The sequence below is a fragment of the Gopherus flavomarginatus genome, chromosome 13 (assembly GCF_025201925.1).
Source record: "Gopherus flavomarginatus isolate rGopFla2 chromosome 13, rGopFla2.mat.asm, whole genome shotgun sequence".
In the NCBI taxonomy this organism is placed as follows: Eukaryota; Metazoa; Chordata; order Testudines; family Testudinidae; genus Gopherus; species Gopherus flavomarginatus.
The window spans coordinates 2456715-2465146 of NC_066629.1; the positions used below are offsets into that span (position 1 = coordinate 2456715).

At 53.3% G+C, this 8432-nt stretch overlaps 1 pseudogene; it reads right to left on the minus strand.

Annotated features, from left to right (window-relative positions):
• LOC127033525 (tenascin-X-like) overlaps window positions 1-8131 on the minus strand; it is a 28843-nt pseudogene extending 20712 nt beyond the window's left edge.
• Window positions 8132-8432: the final 301 nt, after the last annotated feature.

Sequence of the window (8432 nt, forward strand, 5' to 3'; positions counted from 1 at the left end):
AAATGGACTCAGCTGAAGGGTCCGGTTCATTGTATCTATAAGCTCTGTTTTAGACCCTGTTCCTGTCATCAAATAAACCTCTGTTTTCCTGGCTGGTTGAGAGTCACGTCTGACTGCAAAGTGGGGGTGCAGAACCCTGTGGCTTCCCCAGGACCCCACTGGGGCGGGCTCGCTGTGGGAAGTGCATGGAGGGGCAGAGGATGCTGAATGCTCAAAGGAGATGTCATAAACAGATAGCTAAGGGTTAATGTTCTTTTACCTAGAAAGGAGTAACCTGAAACACCTGACCAGAGGACCAATCAGGAAACAAGACTTTTTCAAATCTGGGTGGAGGGAAGTTTGTGTCTGAGTTCTTTGTTTTTTGTCTTGTGCCTGTCTCTCTCTCGGCTATGAGAGGATTTCTGTCTCCTGCTTTCTAATCTTCTGTTTCCCAGTTGTAAGTAAAGATAAGATAGTGATTTATATGGTTTTTATTTTGTAATTACATGTGTGTACTTGCTGGAGTGTTTTGAAGTGTGTTCTTTTTGAATAAGGCTGTTTATTCATATTTCTTTTAAGCAATTGACCCTGTATTTGTCACCTTAATACAGAGAGACCATTTTTATGTATTTTTCTTTCTTTTTACATAAAGCTTTCTTTTTAAGACCTGTTGGAGTTTTTCTTTAGTGGGGAACTCCAGGGAATTGAGTCTTTATCTCACCAGGGAATTGGTGGGAGGAAGAAGTCAGGGGGAAATCTGTGTGTGTTAGATTTACTAGCCTGACTTTGCATACCCTCTGGGTGAAGAGGGAAGTGCTTGTGTTTCCAGGACTGGAAATAGGAGAGGGTGGAGTTCCTCTGTTTAGATTCACGGAGCTTGCTTCTGTGTATCTCTCCAGGAACCCAGGGAGGGAACACCTGGAGGGGGGAAGGGAAATGGTTTATTCCCCTTTGTTGTGAGACTCAAGAAATTTGGGTCTTGGGGTCCCCAGGGAAGGTTTTTGGGGGGACCAGAGTGCCCCAAAACACTCTAATTTTTTGGGTGGTGGCAGCTTTACCAGGTCCAAGCTGGTAACTAAGCTTGGAGGTTTTCATGCTAACACCCATATTTTGGACGCTAAGGTCCAAATCTGGGAATATGTTTTGATAGGAGAGACCCAGGAAGTGAAGCCGTGTGAGCTTCTAGCCCTGAACAAATCTGCTCCAAGGGAGAAGAGGCTCCCCAAAGTCCTGACTGGCTTGGTGGGGAGCAGTTCCAGAGCATCGCCCGGTGACTCCGTGACACACCCATCCAGTCCCATAAACACCATCCAACCCCATACGTATCCATCCATCTATTCATCTGCTCCAGCCCCACCCACATCCCCATCCATCTCCTTATCCACCCATCCCCATACGCATCTATCCATCTATCCCCATCCTCATCCATCCCTCTCCATACACATCCATCCCTCTCCTTATCCATACATCCATCCCCATACTCATCCATCCATCCCCATCCATGTCCATTTGTCTATCCATTCTCTCCATCCCCATCCATCTCCTTATCCAGCCATCCCCATCCACATCCATCCATCTCCTTATCCATCCATCCCCATCCCCATCCATCCATCTCCTTATCCATCCATCCATCCCCATACACATACATTAATCTATCAGTCCATGACCATCAGTCCATCCATTCCCATCCATACCAGTAGACATCCATGCATCTGCTCATCCATCTATCCACCCCTACTGACGGCCTTCCATCTATGTATCCATCCATCCATGACCATCCCCATCCATCCATCCCCACTGATCCCTATAGACAGCCATCCATGTATCTTTACATTCATTCATTCACTCCATACTCATCCATCTATTCCTTCCATCTGCTTCAAACACATTGATCTCTGTGTCTGTCTGTCAATCCACCCACACACTTCCATCCACACTCCTCCATCTGTTGAGTGGCTGGTAGACAGGTCATGGAGGTTGGAATCTGGGAAGCATCCTCCCAGAAATGTCCCCGCTGGTGACTGCTGTCCTCACCCACTGCAAAGCAAAGGGGGTGGGAGGGGAAGGGGCCTGCATCCCGGGAGCAGCCGCTGACCTGTGATGGTGTTGGTGGAGACGGGACCGAGGCGCTTGCGGCCGGAGACATCGTAGAGGTTGAACTTGTATCTGTGGTAGGGGGCCAGGTTGGTTACGGTGACCATGCAGGATCCCCTGTCCATAGCCAACGCCTGGGGTTTCCCCTCCACGTCCTTGTACTGCAGGAGGAAGGAGTCGAAGTCCCCGGCCTGGACGGTCCAGGAAAGCAGGGTGGAGTCGTGAGTGATGTCGGAGGCTGAGAGCTCCCCCAGGCTGGGCTTGCGCGAGCGGGTTCCTCCTTCCATGATGCAGTGGTGGGAAACAGAGAGAGGGGGGTGGAGGGTGCAGCTGGGGTGGGAGGTGGCTTACCCGATTCTTGGGAAGCCGGATTATTCCAAGTGAGAGGGGATCTGCAGAGAGGATTAGTTGGGGGAGGGTGCAGGGAGCCCCAGGGGCTTGCCCCAGGACACAGCGAAATCCTGACTCTGCGAAGGAGAGCTCAGGACAGACAGACAGAAGGATGGGACATGTCTGCAAAGAGGATCCCACATTCCTGGGTTCCTCGCAGCCACCCTGCCTCCATGGAGGGGTTGCCCCAGAGTGACCGGCACAAACCACGGGTACAGCTGAGATGAGATGGGAGGAGACGGGGGAAGGAAGAAGAAATGAGAGAGAAGGGGGTGAACCAAAACCACCACCATCAATGGAAAGATCCCCAGTGACACCCAGCCAGCCCTATACACATGCCTCCATCCCCATCATCCATTTTCATTCACATCCATCCACCTCCATTAATACCCAGTGTCTACCCGTCCCTTCCCACACATCCTTGTACCAGTCATTCATCCCACACACCCAGACATCCATCTTTTCAAACACATCCATCCTTCTACCCATCCATCATTCCGTCCATTCCCAGATACAGCCATCCATCCATCCACCAGCATCTATCCATCTGCTCCACCCCCATCCATCCCCATACACATCCATCCACCTCCTTATCCATCCATCCCTCTCCTTATCCATCCCTCTCCACACACATCCATTGATCTATTCATCCACTCCATCCATCCACATGCATCTATCCATCTGCTCCACCCTCATCCATCCCCATCCATCTCCTTATCCATCCACCCCATCCCCATCCATCCCTCTCCTTATCCATCCACCCCCATCCCCATCCATCCCTCTCCTTATCCTTCCATCCCCATCCAAATCCTTCCATCTCCTTATCCATCCATCTCCATCCACATCCTTTCATCTCCTTATCTATCCATCTCCATCCCAATCCATCCCTCTTCTTATCCATCCATCCCCATCCACATCCATCCATCTCCTTATCCAGCCATCCCCATACGCATCCATCCCTCTTCTTATCCATTGATCCCCATCCCCACCCATCCATCTCCTTATCCATACATCCATCCCCATCCACCCATCTGTCCATCCATCCCAATCCACATCCATCCACTCCATCCCCATACACATCAACCCATGAATCCAGCCACTCCATCCCCTTACACATCTATCCATCCAACCCAATCCACATCCATCCACTCCATCCCCATACACATCAACCCATGAATCCAGCCACTCCATCCCCTTACACATCTATCCATCCATCCCAATCCACATCCGTTCATCTATCCATCCATTCCATTCCCATCCATCCCCAAGCACATCCATCTATCAATCCATGACCATCAATCCATCCATTCCCATCCATACCAGTAGACATCCATGCATCTGCTCATCCATCCATCCACCCCCACTGATGGCCTTCCATCTACGTATCCATCCATCCATGACCATCCCCATCCATCCATCCCCACTGATCCCTGTAGACAACCATCCATGTATCGTTTCATTAATTCATTCATTCACCCCATACTCATCTATCTATTCATTCCATCTGCTTTATACACACTGATCTCTCTCTCTGTCTGTCAATCCAGCCACAGACTTCCATCCACACTCCTCCATCTGTTGAATGGCCAGTAGACAGGTCATGGAGGCTGGAATCTGGGAAGCATCCTCCCAGGAACGTCCCCACTGGTGGCTGCTGTCCTCACCCACTGCAAAGCAAAGAGGGTGGGAGGGGAAGGGGCTGGCATCCCGGGAGCAGCTGCTGACCTGTGACAGTGTCGGTGGAGATGGGGCCAAGGCACATGCAGCCGGAGACGCCATAGAGGTTGAACTTGTATCTGCGGGAGGGAGCCAGGTTGGTTACGGTGACCATGTGGGATCCCCCATCCATGGGCACTGCCTGGGGTTTCCCCTTTGTGTCCTTGTACTGGAGGAGGAAGGAGTCGAAGTCCCCGGCCTGGACGGTCCAGGAGAGCAGGATGGAGTCATGGGTGACGTCGGAGCCTGAGAGCTCCCCCAGGCTGGGCTGGGCGGTGGGTACTGCCTCCGTTGGTGCTGCGGCTGAAACAGAGAGAGGTGGGTGAAGGGCACAGATCACTGTCTGGGATAAAAGGCAACAATAGGAGGGAAGAGAAAGCAGAAGAGTGGAGAAAAAAATAAAGACAAAACAGAAACAAAGAAAAAATGAATGAGGAAGGAGGGGAAACATACAAGGCAACGGAAGGGAGAAAAGGGGGAAGCAGCAAAGGAAGAAAGAGGAAGGAAAGTAGAGGAAAGAATCTGAGGGAAGTGGGGAGACAGAGAGAGAGAGATTGGGAAGGGAAGGGGAGAATGAAAGCCTGAGAGGAAGGAAACAGAAGAATGATGGGCAAGCAATATTGAATAAACAGCGTAGAGGAAGAAAAGGAGAGAACTGGATGGAGCAGATGAACAGAGAGTGAAAGCGAAGGAGAAGGAGATATGAGGAGTAGGTTGGTGAGGGGAAGAGGAGGGAAGGGGAGGATCCCTAGATTCAGAGATGAGAGTGAAAGCGGAGGAGAAGGAGATATGAGGAGTAGGTTGGTGACGGGAAGGGGACGATGGACAAAGTCAGAAAGAAGGGGAGGCAGAAGGAAAGGCGCACACCATCTGAAAGGCAGAAGCAGGACAGTGATGGAGATCAAAGAAGGACATTGGATGGACAGAAGGTAGAAGGGGAAAGAAAGACCCGTTGCCTGAGATTGAGAGAAGCTGAAGGCAGAAAGAGAGAGAAGTTGGAAGGAGACGGAGAGTGGAAGGAGAAGGAGGACGCAGCCCCGGGACCCTGGGGACAGTTTGAAGGCCGGGTGCTCAGCACAGACAGACACACAGCGCACACCCATGCTGTGGGTTGTAGTGATGAGCAAGGGCACAAGCAGTGCCGGAAAGAGACGTGAAGGTCGAGGAGCCAGAGCGGCTGAGAGACCCAGGCGTCTGGGCACAGCCGCTGACCTGTGATGGCATTGGTGGAGAAGGGGCCGAGGCACTTGCGGCCGGAGACGCTGTAGAGGTTGAACTTGTATCTGCGGGAGGGGGCCAGGTCATGGAGGTGGAGGGAGCGCAGGGCACCGTCCACAGGCAGCACCCGGGGGTTGCCCTCTCTGTCCCGGTACTGGAGGATGAAGGAGTCAAATGTTCCCTCCTCCACGGTCCAGGAGAGGTCGATGGAGTCATGGGCTGTGTTGGCCGCTGAGAGCTCCCCAAGGCGGAGCTGCATCCCAACTGCCTCCTCTGGTGGTGCCACGGCTGGAAGAGATATTGTGGGGGTGAGAGGCATGGCCACTCACTAAGTCCAGTGGGGGACAATGAACCAGAGAGAGCAAGGGCAGGGCATGCTGGGGGCTCCTCCCCATTACCCAGGGACCTGAAGGGCATGAAAAGTTAAGCGGAGGAGGTTGCATGGGAGCAAAAAGGAGAAATGGGACTCGGAGATGGGGGCCTGGGTGACCCTGATTGTATCCTGAATGGGAAAGATGGATAGATGGATGGAGATGTGGGTACATGATGGAGATGGATGGCTGGATGCTGTGGGTGGATGGATGGATGAATGGAGGTGTGGGTACATGTTGGAGATGGTTGGATGCTGTGGGTGGATGGATGGATGGTGGCCAGCTGGCTGGCTGGATGCTGTGGGTGGATGGATGGACGGAGGTGTGGCTGCATGAGGGAGATGGATGGATGGAGGTGTGGGTACATGTTGGAGATGGATGGATGCTATGGCTGGATGGATGGCTGGTGGCCAGCTGGCTGGATGGATGCTGTGGGTGGATGGATGGAGGGATGGATGGACGGAGGTGTGGCTGCATCTTGGAGATGGATGGATGCTGTGGGTGGATGGATGGAGGTGTGGGTACATGTTGGAGATGGATGGATGGATGGATATAGGTATGGGTACATGTTGGAGAAGGATGGATGGATGGAGGTGTGGCTGCATGAAGGAGATGGATGGATGCTATGGATGGATGAATAGAGGTGTGGGTACATGTTGGAGAAGGATGGATGGATGGATGGATGGAGGTGTGGCTGCATGCGGGAGATGGATGGAGGAGTACACAGTCATGAGGAGGCACCATAAAGAGGTCCATGGACAGTCCAAGGAAGGGGGACTGGGGCAGACTCAGACAAGCAGGACAGAGGAACATGGGCTGGAAGCAGCCTCTGGGTCCCCCAAGCTCCTGTGCAATGGAGAGACAACGAAGAGAGATGGAAGAGAAGAATGTTTTCTCAATGGCCAGCTCTGTTACTGTGCTGCAGGGTAAAGTGGGGCACAAGGGGAAGGGCTCGGCACATGAAGGAGCAACCGTTGACCTGTGATGGTGTCGGTGGAGATGAAGCCAAGGCACTTGCGGCTGGAGATGCCGTAGAGGTTGAACTTATATCTGCAGGAGGGGGCCAGGTTGGTTATGGTGACCGTGTGGGATCCCCCGTCCATGGGCAGCGTCTGGGGTTAGCTCTCCGCGTCCTTGTACTGGAGGAGAAAGGAGTTGAAGTCCCCGGCCTGGACGGTCCAGGAGAGCAGAGTGGAGTTGTGGGTGACCTCAGAGGCGGAGAGCTCCCCCAGGCTGGGGTGGAAGGTGAGTTCCTGCTCCCCGTCCGGCACCAGGGCTGGAAGAGAGGGGGTGAAGAGCATGGCCGTGGTGGGAGTGGCTCACCAGATCCTTGGGGGTCTGGGTTATTCTGAGCCAGAGGGGATCTGCAGAGAGGAGTAGTGGGGGGAGGGTGCAGGGAGCCCAAGGGACCAGTCCCAGGACACAGAGGGATCCTGCTTCTGGGAAGTGGAGTTGCAGACAGGTGGATGGTGAAAGTCTATAAAGAGGATCCCACATTCCCGAATTCCCCGCAGCCATCCCACCTCCATGGAAGGGTCGGCCCAGCGCTACCAGCACAAGCCTCGGTGAGAGGTGAGCTGAGAGGGGGAAGGAAGAAGAAATGACAGAGAAAAAGAAGGGGGTGAACCCAAGCCTCCAACATCAATGGAAAGATCCTCATGGACACCCATCCAGCCCCAGAAAATCCTCTGTCTTCACTCCCCACACACATCCATCCATCATCACCATACTAGCCGTCCCTCCATCCATCCATCCAGCCATCTGTCCGTCCATCCAGCCGTCCCTCCATCCATCCATCCAGCCATCTATCCAGCCGTCCCTCAATCCGTCCATCCAACTGTCCCTCTATCCATCCATCCAGCCATCTATCCGTCTATCCAGCCCCAGAAAATCCTCTGTCTTCACTCCCCACACACATCCATCCATCCCCATACCAGCCGTCCCTCCATCCAGCCAGCTGTCTATCCAGCCAGCCAGCCAGCCGTCCCTCCGTCTGTCCATCCAGCCCCAGAAAATCCTGTCTTCACTCCCCACACAGATCCATCACCATACCAGCCGTCCCTCCATCCATCCAGCCGTCTGTCCATCCAGCAAGCCCCAGAAAATCCTCCATCTTCACTACCCATACACATCCATCCATCCATCACCATACCAGCCGTACCTCCAGCCAGCCAGCCATCTATCCGTCAATCCAGCTGTTTATCCGCCCATCCAGCCCCAGAAAATCCTCTATCTTCACTCCCCACACACATCCATCCATCCATCCATCACCATACCAGCCGTCCCTCCATTCAACCAGCCCTCTATCCGTCCATCCGCCCCGACATACCTTTGCCCACCCTTCCCACCGTCCTTCCATCCATCCGGATACACCTCCGCCCACCCTTCCTGACATAACCTTAGTCCCAGATTTGGACCTTAGCGTCCAAAATATGGGGGTTAGCATGAAAACCTCCAAGCTTAGTTACCAGCTTGGACCTGGTACCTGCTGCCACCACCCAAAAAATTAGAGTGTTTTGGGGCACTCTGGTCCCTCTGAAAAACCTTCCCTGGGGACCCCAAGACCCAAATCCCTTGAGTCTCACAACCAAGGGAAATAATCCTTTTTCCCTTCCCCCCTCCAGGTGCTCCTGGAGAGATACACCGACACAAGCTCTGTGAAAC